The sequence below is a fragment of the Haemaphysalis longicornis genome, unplaced genomic scaffold (assembly GCF_048455015.1).
Source record: "Haemaphysalis longicornis isolate Haplotype H1 unplaced genomic scaffold, Haemaphysalis longicornis Haplotype H1 scaffold_12, whole genome shotgun sequence".
In the NCBI taxonomy this organism is placed as follows: domain Eukaryota; kingdom Metazoa; phylum Arthropoda; class Arachnida; order Ixodida; family Ixodidae; genus Haemaphysalis; species Haemaphysalis longicornis.
The window spans coordinates 48,038,927-48,056,838 of NW_027526225.1; the positions used below are offsets into that span (position 1 = coordinate 48,038,927).

The 17,912-nt window shown below is 49.6% G+C and overlaps 1 long non-coding RNA gene across 1 annotated transcript in view; it reads left to right on the forward strand.

The window, feature by feature from the left end:
* The window catches only part of LOC144161950 (uncharacterized), a 115,433-nt gene that overhangs the window by 87,753 nt on the left and 9,768 nt on the right, over window positions 1-17,912 (forward strand). The window contains exon 7 of the long non-coding RNA XR_013320539.1: window positions 4,498-4,584. This is a non-coding gene — a long non-coding RNA (uncharacterized LOC144161950). The remainder of the gene's footprint in view (window positions 1-4,497; window positions 4,585-17,912) is intronic.

Genomic DNA, 17,912 nt, shown 5'->3' on the forward strand with positions numbered 1-17,912 from the left:
CCCTCGATCCTCCTCTTCCTCTTCTCCTACCGTCGCCCCATGCCTTCATTTTTTTATTTCTCAGCACACTCCCGCCGCCGCAAAGTTCGTTAGGAGCTAGCTGGCAGCGGCACGGGAAACGAGCGCTTGCTGGGTTGTTGGGTCAAAGTGACATATATAAAAGACTGCGAACGTTCATACGGTCACCCGGGAAGAGAATTCCATGCTCCAGGTTTTCGGCCAGAAGGTACCCGCCAGGATCGAAAGGAAACAGATCATGCGGGCAGCCAAGTGCCCAGAGGAGGAGGAGGAATAAACGTTTATTGTGCACACCACGATGTGCTCAGCCTCCCAAGTACAGGAGGCCGCGAGTCCGAGCTGCGTCCAGAGCTCGTTGCACCAGGGCTTGCTGTCGCTCTGGTGCTGAGCTGGTCAGCTCAGACTCCCACTGCTCAGGGTTGGGGGATGGGATGGGGTTAGGGTGGTGAGGACAAGAGAAAACAAGGTGGTGGTAAGTCGTGAGAGGTATGTGACAGTGCGGACAGTTGTAGGGGAAAAGGAACGGCGAGATGTGGTGTAGGATGGGGTGATTATTACGTGTCCGACCAAAGCAAAGTCTCCTTCTCCGCGAATGAAACAGCATTGTTACTTGAGTGCATCGATCGATTTGTGGAGGCCGGACAGGATATGAACACGACCAAAGTGACACTGCATTCGCTGCATGTTCTCTGGGCACTTGTCGTGTGCCCAGAGAACATGCCCAGTGACACTGCATTCGCTGCACTGTGGTCGTGTTCATATCCTGTCCGGCCTCCACAAATCCATCGATGCGCTGAAGTAACAATGCTGTTTCATTCGCGGAGAAGGAGACTTTCCTTTGGACGGGCACGTAAGCGTAGCAGAAAGGCGCGTCCAGCATAGAATCGTGCTCGCCAAAGAAGGGGTCGCGATCACGGAAGCAACCGTCCTGTGTCGCCGCGTGAATTTGTCGCCAACGGGATAGTATGAGAGCGGCCGCTGCTCGCCTCTGGAGTCGAACCTCGCTCGCGGAACGCCGGAGAAGCAGGTGCTTTATTGTCCCCTGAAGCGAGTCCATCTTCTGCACGAACCGCGTTTTCGTTGCTGGACCCAATGAAAATATATTTGACTCGAAACTGTGTTGGTGAAATGCTTGCGAAACGAGAGATGCGTCGCCGACGTAAGGGTCGCAACAGGGAAACTCGGAGGTCTCCAAAACAAAAGTCGCATCATCGAATCTAGGGCCGTGGCAGAACGGGTCCGACGTCTCCGTAGCGGTAGTCAAGTCGTGAATGCTAGTGTTGAGGAAGAGCTGTAATGTCACCTCTGACACGAGGGCCCCGTCGGTGACGCCAGCGCTGCGGCAAGGCCGATCAGACGTCTCGGAAACGATGGTCGTGTCAGCGACGGCGAGGTCTCGGCAGGGTCCCTCAGATTTCTCCACAACGGAAATCTCGGCAACACCAGGGTTGGGCGGTCGCTGGAGCCACTCTCCCGGGCTGAGCCCATCGGAGCCTTGCTTGGCGTCCTGAAAGGCTGCAGCGCCTCCGTCGTCGTTGTCCTGTTCTTCTGCCACCGCACCAGTTATTTCCCGTACGGGCGGCACCATTCGCCGCCGGGCCTCCTTGAGGAGCGCGCAAATAGTCGAGGTTGCGATGTGGGTGGTGAACAGGGCCGCATGAGGTTGAAGGAGGGGCTTGCGGCAGAGTCTTGGCTTGCAGAGAAGCGTACACGCGTTCTCAGGGCGCAAATACGCTCGTCGTAATCGATGGATTCCAAAACGTCAGCATCAAATTCTTAATCCTTCAGGTTCTCCTGAACTTGAGCGTCGAGTAGGTGAAGGCTCACCTGGTCATGAAAGATGAGGTCGAGGACATTTTGTCTATCAAGGGCCGTTGCTGCCTGGCTCCGCAGCAAGGCGTCGAGGACTGTCATGGTCCTGGAGACGGTCGATCGCAGGATATCTCGGCGAATACGAAGAGCGTCCATGGCACCAGTCGATGAAGCAAGACGCTGGGGTTGCGAATACCAAGCGGACAAGGGCGGGCTTGGGCACGAGCCGAAAGGGGCGGCGGCCGAAGGCAAGGCTTCCAGGATAAAGCACTACGAAGGTATCCAAGCCTCGCGTACCGCGGAGCCGCTGCGCCGTCGAACGTAGATTCGCTTGTGCGCCGGTTCCCGGGTTTCACGGCACCAGAAAATGTGTAGCGAAAGAGGACCAGAGTCTGGCTTTCGATGTGGTGATCGAGTAGATTCGCTAGCGAGGCAGTTGTTGTTGTTGTTGTTGCGCCTTTAGGTATGGCACATACCCAATCAGGGGATCGGCCAATCAACAGAGGATGGTTAAAAAAATGGAATTCTTATCTAATCACGAGACGTTTAGGAAAGATAATTTAGACCGGTTGGAAAAATTTTTGAGAAAAAAGGAAAAAAAAATCCTGAAAAATCAAAGCGAGGGTGACCAATCGCAATCATAAACAGACTCGTTTTGAGTTTTCAATGTAGCGCAGGAGGGCAGAGCATACATCCCGGCGGCAGAGCCCCGTTTCGAATGCCCCGAACGATAGAATAGCCGGCACTGTTAGGGATATCCCCAAACTGTAAAGCGGCACCTCCAGGGACTGACGTCTCAGTCTGGAAAAACGTCGGCATGTCAGAAGGTAGTGATCGACAGACTCTTCGTTGCAATAGCTGCACAGAGCTGTTGGCGCCACACGAGACCTGTGCAAATACCTATTTAACTTGGGTACTCGACAACGTAAGGCTGTAATAACCACCTTTAGGTTGCGTGAAGGGCACCATTCAGGTTTCCATGAGAATTTAAGATGATTAAAATCCCTTAATGATAATAAAACCGATTCTTGCTGTACTTGGAGTTTCAGCATCCTACGGTACCTAGCTGCTGTTATTAAAGGTGTCGGCTCTACGACGTCTACTACAGGCCCAGAAAGTGCTACCCTTGCTAGAGAGTCGGCAGTCTCGTTAAATGTGATCCCTGCATGACCAGGAACCCAAAGAAGGTGAATTTCAGTGAAGTGACGTGGCAGGAGTGACCGAAACGTCCGCAGAAGGGGAGTGTATTTAGGGGAAGAAAGGGCTCGGCATACAGAAAAAGAATCGGGAATTATCACTGGAGATGTAATTGACACATCCAGCTGTCGTAGCGCCAGGACAATTGCCAGGAATTCCGCAAAGAATATGGGGATAAAACACGCAGACGAACCGAAAAGGTCCAGTTAAGGGAAAGGGAAATATTCCGATACCGGATTTTTCTTCTCGTTGAGAGGCATCTGTATAAATTATAGCACCTGGTTGCATAGAGGCCAAATAATCTTCGAGAAGACGATTTAGCAATCGGGCTGGTAACAGTTTAGCATTTTTGGGGAAAATGTTCCGGAAATTGATAGAAAGAGGTGAACTCCTGTCAGTATATGGAATAATCTGATTTATTCCTACACCCAATGAAGAAAGGAAGCTCTGTATCAAAGTGCTTTGTGGACATAAGGACCTGGGCCATTGGTGCACCATAAACGCCCTTGGTTCTGCAATAAAGATAAACTGCTCCCTGTTCAGCTCAGAGTTATAAGCTCTCAGAAAAGTTTCAACAGTCAGAATCCGGAACCTATTAAGCAGAGGAGGAACGCGCGCTTCCAAGTAAACTACTGCATTTGCTGCATTCTTAGGCAACCCTAAACAGCAGCGAAGAGCCTGGTGCTCCAGAATAACCAGACGATGAAGCTTATACGCGGCGCACCCAGAGAATAACACGCACCCAAACTCTAAAATGGGGCGAACGTACATTCTGTATATTATAAGAAGGGTCTCTCTGCGCATGCCCTTGTTTCTATGACTGAGACTTCTCAACATCCCAATAGCACGTGCACCTTTGGCCTCAATGAGGGCTATATGTGGGGTCCAGTCAAGTTCACTGGTGTAAATAATGCCGAGGTACTTTAAAGAAGGAACCTGAGGAATTATGCACTGTCGGTAACTGAGAGTAATGTTGACAGGACCTGAGATTGGAAAAACTAATAAGGAACATTTGTTCACATTCATAGAGAGACAAATACTGTCCAACCAGGAGGCAATAATGTTCAGATAAGACTGCAATAATTTGTAAAGAGATTGAAGGTCAGGTGCTGATGCAAAAAATGCTATATTGTCGGCATATACATATGTAGAAACACCAGAAACCACCGGAATAGCGCTTACAAGGATGTTAAAAAGAACAGGGGAAAGGACCGCCCCTTGCGGTACGCCCCTAGACTGTGGCCGCTGTGAGGAGGTAATGCCCCTCGATCCTCCTCTTCCTCTTCTCCTACCGTCGCCCCCTGCCTGCGCTTTTTTATTTCTCAACAATGACTTCGCATTTGCACGCAGGATTACATATGCGTTGGGTTGGTTTTTTATGGCTATCTACGTCCCGGTACAGTGTGTGCTGCTTTGTTAGTTGTCAGTTATAGCGTGCAAGACAACTATTTTGTTGCAATTTTTTTGCAGAAACGGAATACCAAATTGAAAGTTTGGAGTTTTTGAATCCTAACAAGACATGTGCTATAATTAAAACCACTTTGCGTTCCGGGAATGGTAAGCGAAATTATTATGCAACGCTAGCTTGGATAACATTGCTCAAGCTGGTGTTTTACCACTTTTCTTCTAAACCCGCAGCTAAGAGTGCTTGCAACTGATTATTCGGATGTACGTAAATTGTGGCAATGTTTTATTTGTGATAAACGGATCATAATATTTATGGGCGTCTCACAATAGAGCCGCAGAAGAAAAGCAGATAGTTGAATGAAAACATTACATTATTTGCCGTCCTTCCAGCTTCAAAGAAGACTACGCAGACATAAAAAGGCGCGCCATTTAATGTACACACAAGCATTGCTATATACATTTATATTATATTGTAAGGGAAATAGTGGAGGCTCTCGTAGATGTTTCAGAGGATTTATTCACACGCGAAAGATGAGACGACCTACGATTTAAGAGTCTAAACCAGGGGTCTCAAACACGCAGCCCGCGGGCCACACGCGCCCCGCGACCCTCTCATGAGTGTCTTGGGTCATTTATTTTTTGTTATTGAAGCAAATGCGGGACTGCGCGCCCTGCTTGTGTAGCCAAAGACGAAGATGGCCAGAGACTGCTCGAAAACGCTTGGATATCGTCTTTCACGGCTTTGCGTTACCATTGTGGACACACCTTTTTACCGGAGGCGCCTGAATTCGGGCGCCATTAAGTCGGGTGCACAATGGTCGCAAGCAACTGCGACTTGTGAATCCAGCACTCTACACTGCGCACAGGGCTCGGCGAGCACAGGCCGCGGAGAAACTCCCCGCGGTGTTTTATGACCCCGCGAACGCAGCTGCACGCCGCTAATGAGAAGACGCGCGTTGACCGGAGTTTTCCAGGCTTCCGAGAAAGTTCAAAGGTTTCCGGGCATCGTGTGGTGTTTGCGGATATTTGCTTTCTTGTTCGTCTTCGTGTCAAACACTTTGAATTCGCTGCAGATGTGGCGAAAAAGGCGCAGCCACACGTCGAATTGTGCGTTCGAGCTCCAAATTGCGCCCACATGCGTTTAGGGGCGGGTAGCAGCGTTATTTATGGCCTGGGATAGGGCGACATCGTGCTGCTGAGGAAAAGACTGCACATTGCACGTCGAAACTGCGTACTTCCAGACATCGAACGCCCCATATCGAGACACAAAAATTAACGCCTATCGTCCTACTCGCAACCTGTTGACAGCACTGGGAAAGGTAGCGGCGCCCCAAGTCAATCATGATAGAGTGCACTACATAATTGTGCTCCTACGTGCCTGTCGCCTCCGTAAATGTGACAGGTGTATTTTCGACCGGTTGTTTTTGGAAGATCTGCAAACTACGAAGGTTTCTGCTGTGGAAGCCTAACGGGCCTTAATGTCGTTGTCCAAGCAGTCTGCAAAATGCAAAGTGGAAGACGAGAAGAGGTGCTTTTAGGAGCAATGGGATTCTTATTGAGACAAGGTGTTGTACTTAGTTTGCCGCCAGACTGTGGCTGTGGGGAAAGAGTACAATGTTCGACGCCACTTCATGTCTTGCCATCACAAGAAATATGGTGCTCTTACTGGTAACGTTCGCGAGCCCACCGTGACTCACCTGAAGGCGGCGTTGGGAAAGCAGCAAAACCTGTTCAAAAAGGCGGCCAAAGCAAGCGACGAAACAATAAGGGAAGCTTCGTCATTTCTGAGCTTATCGGCAAATCATCCAGGCCCTTCACTGAAGGTCTGTTCGTGAAGCTGTGCCTGCTCGGAGTCGCTCATGCTACCTGTCCCAGCATGAAAAAGACATCTGAGAAAATAACCCTGTCTCCAAACGCAGTCGCCCAGGGAATTAACGAGATCAGTGGAGACATTGAAAAAGGATTAATCAACCGATGCCACGAGTTTGAAGCGTTCTCTATTGCAGTTGATGAAAGCACTGACAATACAGAGAACGCACAATGTGCTATTTTTGTAAGGGGTGTCGAGATAAACGTGAACGTCACTGAGGAACTCCTGGACTTAATCCCAATGAGAGGCACGACCACAGGGGCAGATATTATTTCTGTTCTCGAAAGAGTGGTCGAACACGCTGGACTACCTTGGAAAAAGTTGGTTTGTTTGGCTACAGACGGTGCGCCTTTAATAGTGGGATGCAAGAGCGGGCTTGTAGGTCGATTGCGGACAAACCTCGCTGCACTCGGAATCACCAATCATTTTGCCGTGGTTCACTGCATTTTGCCCAAAGAAGCGCTGTGCGGCAAGTCTCTTCAAAATTAGAGCGTCATGGAAATCGTGCTCAGCGCAGTGAACTTCATCCGTTCAAGAGCTCTTAACCACCGCCAATTTGTATCTCTTTTAGAAGCGGTTGGCAGCTAATATGGTGAAATTTTGTACCATACAGAGGTGCGATGGCTGAGTCGTGGAAGAGTGCTGAAACGATTTTTTGATCTCCGAGACGAAATTGACGCCTTCATGAAGAACAAGAACAGGGCCATTCTTGAGCTGTCAGACGAAACGTGGCTTCTCTCCCTTGCATTCCTCACTTATATCACTGATCATTTCAACTGCCTCAACGTTAAACTTCAGGGAAAAAGCAAACTGATCACAAAAATGCATGACAACATTTAGGCCTTTCAATTCAAATTGCAGATTTGCGAGAGACAGATGAAAATTCAGAAGTTTGATCATTTTCTAACCCTGAAGTCGCTGGAGAACGTGGGTAAACAATCCTGTGATACTGACCTCCTCCATGATTTCCAAAGAGAATTGGAGGGACGCTTCCAAGACATCACCAGCCTCGCCGATGAATTACAAATGTTTTCGTTGCCGTTTTCGGTGCCCGTGGACGACGCCGCGCCCGAGCTATAAATGAAACTCCTTGAGCTGCAGACTAACACACCGTTGAAGCAGACATTTCAGGACGTGGCTGTACCAGACTTCTACACGTTTCTTGACGACGCAAGTTTATCGGCGCTACGTAAACAGGCTGCAAGGACCATTGTCATGTTCGGAAGCACCTATTTGTGCGAACACCTGTTTCCCTTGTTGAAGGTGAACAAGTCAGCTCTCCAGTCGAGGATGAATGATGAACACCTGCGATCGACCATGAGGATCGTTTCCGCGCAAGAACTTCTTGCGGGCATTTCTTCTCTAGTCGCAGCCAAGCGTTGCCGGGCATCAAGACAGCATATTTCGAACAATAGCAGCTATATTGTTCTTCTCAAGTACTGTATAAACCGGATTATAGGTCGACCCGGTATATAGGTCGACTCCCTACCTTGAGGTGGGAAAAGCTCACAAAAAAAAAATAATTCGGCAAAGAAGCGCACTCACAATGTCTATATTTTCGACGCCCGTCCGTCACTGCCACTCACTATGCCTGCCGAAGTCACTCGTACGAGCTCTCAGAGTCGTTCGAGGATGACTGCTTCGCACTGTCATCTTCCATGCCATCAGGCGCGTTGCTGATGTCCTGAACGCTCGTGTAATCATGTCGTCGGGCAGCGACTGCCCAGAGAAGGACACCCAGCTTGATACGGTCGCAACGGGCCCGTATAGGTCTTTTTGTTGTCGCCGGCTATCCACTCATTGTACAGTTCACGAAGCCCGTCCGCGCATGGCCTCCGGAGCGATCGTGAGCGAAGTTCCCGGACGAAGTTCCCGGAGAAAGTCCGCCACTTTGTTCTCCAACTCGGGGTGCACCGCTTGACGTCCACGGAACGATCGGTTTCGGGGGTTGCATGCGCACAGCTTAGCTTTCTGCCTCCGCCAGTACCGCATACTTTTCTCCGAAACGCCTAACTGGCGTTGCGCCGCCATATTCCCACTATGCTCGGTGACTCAATCGCCGTAGCTTAAACGCCGCGGTGAACTGGCATCGACTTCCGCCACTCATCTCGGAACAGAGACGTACAGAAATGTATGCACGCACGCACAATTAACGAGTAAAAGACGAAAAACTAGAGAAAAACGAAATCAAATAAAGGCCTGATAGTGCGAGAGAGCAGTCCGACACGAATGGCGATGGCGACGGACTGCGCTTGCACATTGTTTCCAGACAATGATTTACATTCTGCCAATGACCCCTATATAAGACGAGGGGCGACTTTCGTGCGGATTTTTTTGGAAAAAAACTCGACCTATATTCCGGTTTATACGGTAATAAAGTTTCGTGACTTTCCTAAATGGCAATATTTTCTCGTCTATTACTACCAATGACGCTTCACTCTAGTAAGATACACAGACGCAACTGCCTTGAAGCCTCTTTTTGTGAGGCACCCAATGCGGTCACCATGTGTTAAAGCATAATTGTGGAACAAATATTTTAGATTTCAGACTCGGCGTCCCCATTTTAGTCATCCTGTAGATCGGTGGCGATACGTGTCTCAAATTCTGACGCCTATTCTATTCAGGAATGACCAAGCATATGTACAACATGTGGGAAAGACGGAAAGACCTACTTGTTTCTTTCAAATGGCAGCGTCATCTCACATTTTGTTAACACCCGCCCCCCCTTTTGTTTCAACCTTCTTGACAATGCCGGCCCTCGTGGGACCAAAATTCGTGACTGCGGCCCGCTAACTCATGTGAGTTTGAGACCCCTGGTCTAGTCGATGGCCTGAGCTTACGCGCTAAAGCGTCTCCTGTGGCGCTTCTTCTTCCCCTGTCACCGGCATGAGTACATACCCTCACGGCTAGATTGGGCTACTTGTCTATAGGACATATGCCTGCGCACGGGGCATACGCTTATGGTCTATACCTCAGTATGTGCGTGTTATTCTCACTACAATATATATATATATATATATATATATATATATATATATATATATATATATATATATATATATATATATATATCCCTGTGCGCAGGCATATGTCCTATATATATATATATATATATATATATATATATATATATATATATATATATATATATATATATATATATATATATATATATACATATATATCGATATATATCTATATTGTAATGAAATGGGCCGGATCTCTCGAAACTAAGGGAACGCTCTTAGTACGGATGCGGAAAAGACACTATATTCACACACTTAACAGCACTGAGGTTTTAAGCAACGACGAAAGAAATTCCCGAAACGTTAGAGCGACACTCAGCTAATAGAAACAGCCCAAGCGCCCCGCTCCAGCGCCCGCAACTACAAAGTCCGCGACCGTCCCCGCGTAAACGTCCCGAGGACAGGAAACGCTCACAGTCGGTCGTACGGGACGCGGGTGCCGACGTCGCCCTCGTAGCGGTGTTCGCGTCGTCGAGGTTGGCATCACAGGTTACGAAGCCAGAAGAATCTCAACCGGGTCCTCTGACGGGCTTGCTCCCGCCTCGCGCCTGGTCACGCGCCGTTCGGAACGCCGGAGCCCGGTCGACGGTGACCCGTGCTGGCGACGATGTCCCGGGCCTTGGGGGCGACGCCTGGAACCGTTGTGGAGACTGGCGACGGCCTTGCCTCACTGTGGCACGTAGACCGGACGTCTTACCGTGAGTTCGCACAGAGCCGTGCCCCGTAAAGTCCGCCGTGTTCCCTGGCTCGGTCTCGCTCTCCCTGTGCCCGTGCCTCGTTTACCTCTTCTTCCTCCAACTCAGCAGCAGCCGCTGGGTTTTGAGCTTCGTCTTTCTCGCGTAGAATACGGCGTCAGTCCCCTTCCCAGATATGTTCCATCACATTACTCCCGGCTTAAGAAAGTTGTTTGGGGAACAACTATTTTATAATCCAAAGCAGAGTCCCGAAAAGTACAACACGTACCCACACACAGACAAAAACACGCACAATCCCCACGAAGAAATTGGGTTGAAGCAAACATGGAGATCGCTAAGGCAGGTCAACAGTAATTAATGAAATGCGACTCACGTAATGAGCTCCTACATTGTCACTGCCTTTGATATAATGGAGAGATAAGGAATATTCTTGCAAGGCTAAGCTCCAGCGCAAAACTGTTTTTTACATGCTTTGCTGATTACAGATATTGTAAGGGCTGGGGATCACATTTTATCTCAAATTGTTTGCCGTACAGATAAATGTGGAATTTGTGTACAACCCAAATGAGAGCTAGACACTCCCGTGCAACGGTGAAGTAGCGCGTCTCTCGTGGCAAAAAGTTACGGCTTCCATAGCCGAGAGGGTGTAAAATGTTGTCGCTACCACGTTGCAGAAGAACGGCGCCCAGACTGGTGTTTGAGGCGTCTGTACTTAACACGAAGGGTTGATCCAGTCGGGTACTTGTAGAATCGGAGCCGCCGAAAGTTTCTCCTTGAGGGTGTTAAACGCAGCTTCCTGGGAGTCGCCCCAAGCAACAGTGTTTCGTTGTCCTTTCTTCGTCAGGTCGGTTAGGGGTTTGGTGAGGGTCGCGTAATTCGGAATAAACGTCCGATAATAACCTGTCAAGCCGAGGAAGGACCGAACACCTTTTTTGGTCGTCGGTCGTTTGGATTCTAAAACTTTATCCAAAGTCTTCAGTAGTGGTCGGACATTGGAGTCCCCGATGCGATGTCCCAGGAATGCTATGTCGCTTTCTCCGGTCTCGCACTTGCTGGGTTTAATAGTAAGGTTGGCTTGCTGGATCCGTTCGAAAACTTGACGTAGGATGTTGAGATGTTCCGGCCATGTGTCCGTCGCTATGGTCACGTCGTCGAAGTAATGATGGACGTTAGGCAAATCTCCAAGTACAGCTCGCATGAGGCGTGCAAAGACGGCAGGGCTGTCTTGATACCAAAAGGCATGTAGCGGAAATGGTAAAGTCCTGAAAGGCTCGAAAACGCAGTCTTCTCCCGGCTTTCCGGATCAATCGGGACTTGCCAGTAGCCCTTTGTGGAGTCAAACTTTGAGAAGTATTTCTTTTTGCCCGCAAGTGCGAGTACTACGTCAATACGTGGAATCGGTTCGCAGTCCGGGAGTAGAAGCTTGTTTAGCTCCCGAAAATCTATGCAAAGCCTGACGGTGCCGTCGGGTTTCTTAACCACCGCAATCGGGGCGTGGTATGGCGACTTCGATTTCTCTATAATACCCATGCTTAACATCCCTTGCACCTCTTTCTCGATTGTCTCAGGGAGAGCGAGAGGAATCAGGTGTTGCGGTACATGTAGCGGCTTGTCGGAAGTTAATGTTAGCGAACAGTTAACTAGATCAGTCTTCCCGGGCAAATTCGAAAATATTTCCCCGAACTGTTGGAAGAAGTTGAGGACCTCTCTAAGCAGTTCATCGTAAAGATTGGCCGACAACTTGATGTCAGTGGCCGACTAAGTTCGAAAGAGAGGTAGCATGGGTAGAAACTCCATCGATTCGTTATCCGTTGGATCATCTGGCGGAGAAACGGCGTCTCCTACCGCTGCGACATCAGATGCTTGAAGTGGAGTCGGTGGGTCTCGTTCGTCGTAACGTTTTAACATGTTAATGGGGAAAACTTAGCACTTTTCCCCAAGGTTGATGACGTAATCAACCTCGCTTTTTTCCTCCGCAACCTCGAACGGGCCTCTCCATTGCTTAAACAGTTTGTTAGAGTCGGTAGGAAGCAAAATGAGGACTTTATCTCCTATAAACAGCTTTATGGGGCGACTCTTCCGGTCGTAGTACCTCTTCTGCTTCGAGTGGCTTTTCTCAAGCTCCGTATGTGCCAGTTCACACGTTGCCGCGAGTTGCTCTCGAAGGTCGACTAGGTAGCCGTATGTAGACCTAACCTCACTCGCGATGCTGTCATTCGTCCACAGCTCCTTGAGCACGGTCAAGGGCCCTCGGATGTAACGGCGGTAAATGAGGTCGAATGGCGAAAAGCCTAGACTTGCTAGAGGAACTTCCCTGTAGGTGAAGAGAAGTGGTGCAAGGTCCCAGGACGTCGGCTTCTCCTGACACATCTTCTTTAACATACATTTCAGGGTGCCTTGAAACTTCTCTACGAGTCCGTTCGCCATAGCGTGGTACGGGGTAGTTCGGAGAAGTGGAACCGATAGCAGTCGGTCTACCTCCTTCATAAGCTGTGAAATAAAGCTCGCCCCTTGGTCGGTCACCATTTCTTTAGAAATTCCGATTCGGGAGAAGATTTCCAGACGACCTTCGGCGACATGCACCGAGTCAATTGAGGGTAGGGCAACCGCGTCTGGATAACGCGTCGTAAAATCGACGAGGGTGAGAACATCGGTTGCCTTGATCGGATTTTGGTGAGAACGGGCCAATTAAATCCACGGCGACACGCTCGAACGGTGTCCGTATAACCGGGGTATGTCCTAGCGGAGCGACACCAACCTTGCCTTTCGGTGTCGTTCTCTGGCAGATGTCGCATGATCTGACGAAGCGTTTAATGTCTCCGAGCAGCTCATGCCAGTAGAACTCGCCTAGGATGCGATAAGCCACCCGTCTTGCGCCCTGATGACCCGCCATGATCCCCTCATGAGCGACTTGTAGAATCGGTTCTCTAAGCTTCTTGGGAATCACTACTTGTTTGAAAGTTCTCCCCGCTGCTAGATGATAATGGCGGTATAGAAGGCCGTCAACCTCAATGAAGGAGTAGCTATGACCTATACCAGATGAGAATGTTTTCCCAATCTTGCGGAAAGAGCGCTTTAAAGTAGGGTCACTTTTTTGCTGTTGAATTAGCTCCTCCTTGGTGATATCCGTGCAATGAATCACAGGCGCTTTCAGAGGCCTGCTCTTCGACGAAGTCGCCCTAACAACGGCGGACAGCAAGGCATCCCTATTTGGAGGTGTAGGCTCCACGCCGGTTCCTGCCACTTGAGGTTGTTCCACACGGCGTTTCCAATCAGGATCAGGGTTGTCCGCTGCTCTGACACCTGTCAGATTTCCCAGCACAAGGTCGTAGATCGGCCGGTCCATGCAGCATACAGTGATTTCGCCAACGAAGTAGGGAGTGTCGGCCTGGATCTTTGCCTCGGCTAGTTATTTACTAGGGCCGTTCAGAAGTACGACGCACGTTGTTTTTCCAGTTAAACACCCGTCTTAAACCAAGTCACGCCGAGCAATAGCAGTATTGCTCCCGGTATCCCAAAGCACCGTAGCAGGTTTCCCTTGAACGCGGCCTTGGACGACAGGCATACCGTTCACGCGGAACGCGTCCTTTCCAGTGACTTGACCGCGGTTGTGGGCGGAAGGATACGCATTTCTTGCGGGAAAACTGTGCTGGCTGCACACCGGAGGATCCCCTTCACTCTGGGTTAGGGCGCTTGCAGATACCTGCTCCTGGCCGTCTGACCTGCGCTTGCAATCCTGCGACTTGTGGCCGACACGTCCGCAGGCACTGCATTTTGGTGGATCCCTTGCCGTGCTGCGGCACTCCGTAGCGCTGTGGACCGGCCGGTTGCACAAGAAGCACTTGGGAGGTTGCTTTTTCTGCGCGTCTTGCGCATTCTTCGGAGGTTTCTCCCCATCATCTGAGCCTTTCCCGAGATTTGCGAGATTTTGCGCTTCCAGAAACCGGTCGGTATATTCTGCCAAGTTATCGAGAGTTTTGCAGTGGCGCTCTTTTAAAAAGACCAAGAGCTTCGGGTGGCAACAGCGGAGGAACTGCTCCGCAAAGTGATCGGGGATATCCTCAAAGGTTTTTGGTATCCCTGTCATTTCAATCCAGTGATCGAAATAACCGGATATCCTAACGGCCAGTTGCCCCCCTGTTTCCCCAGCCCCAGCTCGTGCTTTGCGGAACTTATCCTGATAACCTTGGGCAGTAAACTCAAACCATTCGCGTAGTCTAACGACTCTGTTGCAGTCATCCTTCCGATAACTGAAAGTGCCTCCCCAGACAAGCACATACTAATCGCAACAGCCCATTTGTCTTGGGGCCATCCCTGACCAGTTGCTACGCCCTCGAACCTTTGAAGATAGGCGTGCAAATCGCCTCGCCTCTCATCGAACAAGGGTAGCAACTTCTGTGGGTTGATCACAAGCGTGCTGGGGCCAGCGCTACTCTCTCCAGTAACTGCTGGAGTATTTTGCGCCCCTTCCTGGATGCGCAGCCTAAGTTGGAGGAGTGCCAACTCCCTTTCGTAGGCTTCCTTTTTCCTTTCCACTGCTTCTATAAGCGCCTCTCTCTCGGCTGCCCTCTCAGCCCTCTCCTCCGCACGCTTGTTTTCAATCCACTGCCGAAGTTCGGGTCCCGTCAATCCTAGCTGTGAACCTATCGCCATTAACTTGTCCAAATCCATCTTCAAATGTCAAATCACTCTCCGCACACAGCATTCAACCAATTTACTCAGATGTTAATGATACGATCCTGGCAGGCTCGCCACTCTTAGATGCGGAGCGTCTTATCCCTTTACGGCCCAGCCCACACAAACGTGTGGGTCAACAAATTCGTTTACTAAGTGGCACCTGTTTCGGTTTCGGTTTCAGAGGCCTGTGTAGTCACTGTGAACACTTCAGAGACTTTATTGGTTTCGGTAGTTCACTCATTTCGCCACGAGGGTGCGAGAAATCGCACATTAAAAACGGCGCCCCAGCCGGCGCGATCACGCTAGCCGCCTTCACGATGAAAGCTGGTATTTCTTCTTGCTATTCTCGTATTTTCTGAATAACAAGCGTAAGATGCGATTTTCAGGACTTGGGAAAACATGATCGGCTAAAAAATACACCCGTTCCCTTCGTGTGCGTACCGTCATCACGCTTGAAAATTGCACCCACACATATGTGTGGGCTGGGCTTTCGTCGTCACGAAAATTTTGCTGGGCGGCACACGGTTGCGGGCTGGTGCACTGCAGCGCTAGCGATAAATAATTTGTTCTTGCTTTCTGGGTGTCTCATTTATTTGCGGTTTTGTTCTGATTCATTGGTAATGTTTTCTTGCGCATTAACCTTCAAGTCGTTGCGTAATTACTTGTAATAATAGTATTAATTATAATTAATAATTATGTTACTTAAAACTTCATTATTATTTATTTTCACAAAATCCTATTTATAATATAAATACTCCTGAAAGCAATATAAAACTTATAATATAATAATACGTAAAAATGTAGTTTTTCTGCGCCTGATGCCGTTTTTAAGGTATTCTTACTACCCGCAGATCATACAAATAGAAGCCCAGCCCACACATATGTGTGGGTTTGTTTTCTGTGTGAAATACTCTGGGCTTTCCCTTTTAACTTGTGGAAGCATCAATGGGAAGGGGTAAATACACAAAATTTAATTACTCGTGGCCATTTTTTCTAAAATCTTTATGTTGGGCAGGAAAGGGTTATGCTCGGGGGTATGTCCCGCGGCGTCGGCGGTGGTCCGGCGTTCGCACACCACCGTTTCTAGGCCAATCCCCCACGTCTTATACAAGGGGGTATGTCCCGTGGCGTCGGCGGTGGTCCGGCGTCAGCACACCACCGTTTCTTGGCCAATCCCCCACGTGGTTACGTGCCATAGAAGAGGAACAACAACAGCAACAAAAAGAACAACAACAACAACAACTCCGGTTGTGCTTGCGCTTGACTCCGTGATTCTTCAGTTGAAGTAGGATGGAAGCAACAGCCCCGTAAGTGAGTGTGCTGACGCAATTAAGTGAGAGCATCAGCGCAAACACTAACAGCAATTACACCCAACTACAATCCACGGAACGTGTATCGATATCGTCTTTACCAACTGCAACGGCGACCACTGCATACAACCGCTGCTACGAGATCCACTGACTGTGCACTTCAGCGACCATAAGGCCGTCATACTCAAAGTAAGAAGACGTGCAAACCTAAATAAAGACGTTCAGATACCACTACAATCTCGTCTCACTCGCGTATATACGCATACACTAAAGAAAATTACACCCATCTCCCCAAAGGGAACCATGAGTAGGATATATGAGCATTACGGGGTTCACTACATTTCCACCAAAGTTGGCTAACAAACATAACGGAAACGCAAACGGAACCCCCATGACGCTCCGCATCCTACTCATTATTCCCCCTTATGGGAGATGGGTGTAATTTTTTGTAATGAAATGGGCCAGATAACGCGAAACGAAGAGAACGCGCTTGGTGCGGATGAGGAAAAGACATTATATTCACAGTCTTAACAGCACTGAGGTTTTAAGCAACGACGAAAGGAATTCCCGAAACGTTAGAGCGACACTCAGCTAATGGAAACAGCCAAAGCGGCGTGCTCCAGCGCCCGCAACTACAAAGTCCGCGACCGTCACCGCGTAAACGTCCCGAGGACAGGAAACGCTCACAGTCCGTCGTATGGGACGCGGGTGCCGACGTCGCCCTCGTAGCGGCGTTCGCGTCGTCGAGGTTGGCACCACAGGTTACGAAGCCAGAAGAATCTTAGCCGGGTCCGCTGACGGGCTTACTCCCGCCTCGCGCCCGGTCACGCGCCGTTCGGAACGCCGGTGCCCGGTCGACGGTAACCCGTGCTGGCGACGATGTCCCGGGCCTTGGGGGCGACACCCGGAACCGTGGCGGAGACTGGCGACGGCCTTGCTTCACTGTGGCACGTAGACCGGACGTCTTACCGTGAGTTCGCGCACAGAGCCGTGCCCCGTAAAGTCCGCCGTGTTCCCTGGCTCGGTCTCGCTCTCCCTGTGCCCGTGCCTCGTTTACCTCTTCTTCCTCCAACTCAGCAGCAGCCGCTTGGTCTTGATCTTCGCCTTTCTCGCGTAAAATACGGCGGCAGTCCCCTTCCTGGGTATGTTCCATATATATATATATATATATATATATATATATATATATATATATATATATATATATATATATATATAGAGAGAGAGAGAGAGAGAGAGAGAGATCATGAGGTTCGATGGGCCAGTATAAAAATAGTGAAAGAAGTCGACTGACACGTTTCCCGTTTTTGTTGCCAACAGTTTCGGAGTTAGAAACTCCTTCTTCAGGGCTGTATTTTAATTTCTCACATTGCGTCTTTATACAAAAACTTCTGTGAGGGAGGGTTACTTCCCTCATCCCTGCAGGAGAGGTCGCGGGTGAGGAGTGTTTCAAACAGCTTGAGCAAGTGAGACATTCCTATTGGCTAGAAAGGTGGAAGGTGAGGGAAGGGGAAAGAACACGGACGAAAAGGCAGCACGAAAACACGTAACAAGAGGCACACAAGCAAACACAATATCAAAAACAAGAGTGAGTCCTGCGCGCTCCGCAAATGGTGTAAAAGTAGTCAGCGGGAGAAAAAAAAAAAAGAAAGAAAAAAGGGGGGGGGGTGAAGGGAGACGGACATAAGATGGCGGCACAGGCATGGATATTCGATTCGGTCAAACTCCCAAGGCCGCATGCATGCACGGCCCGCCCAGTCGACGCATGGTCCCCGCGCCATACTCGGAATTTTCTGTCCCATTTTCGGTTTTGTTTTACTACTGGTTAAACCTACAGAAGCTCTCGTCTTGGCGCCGCTTCGACGAAACCGAGTGGTGCAGCCAAGCTTTGCTACGCGGC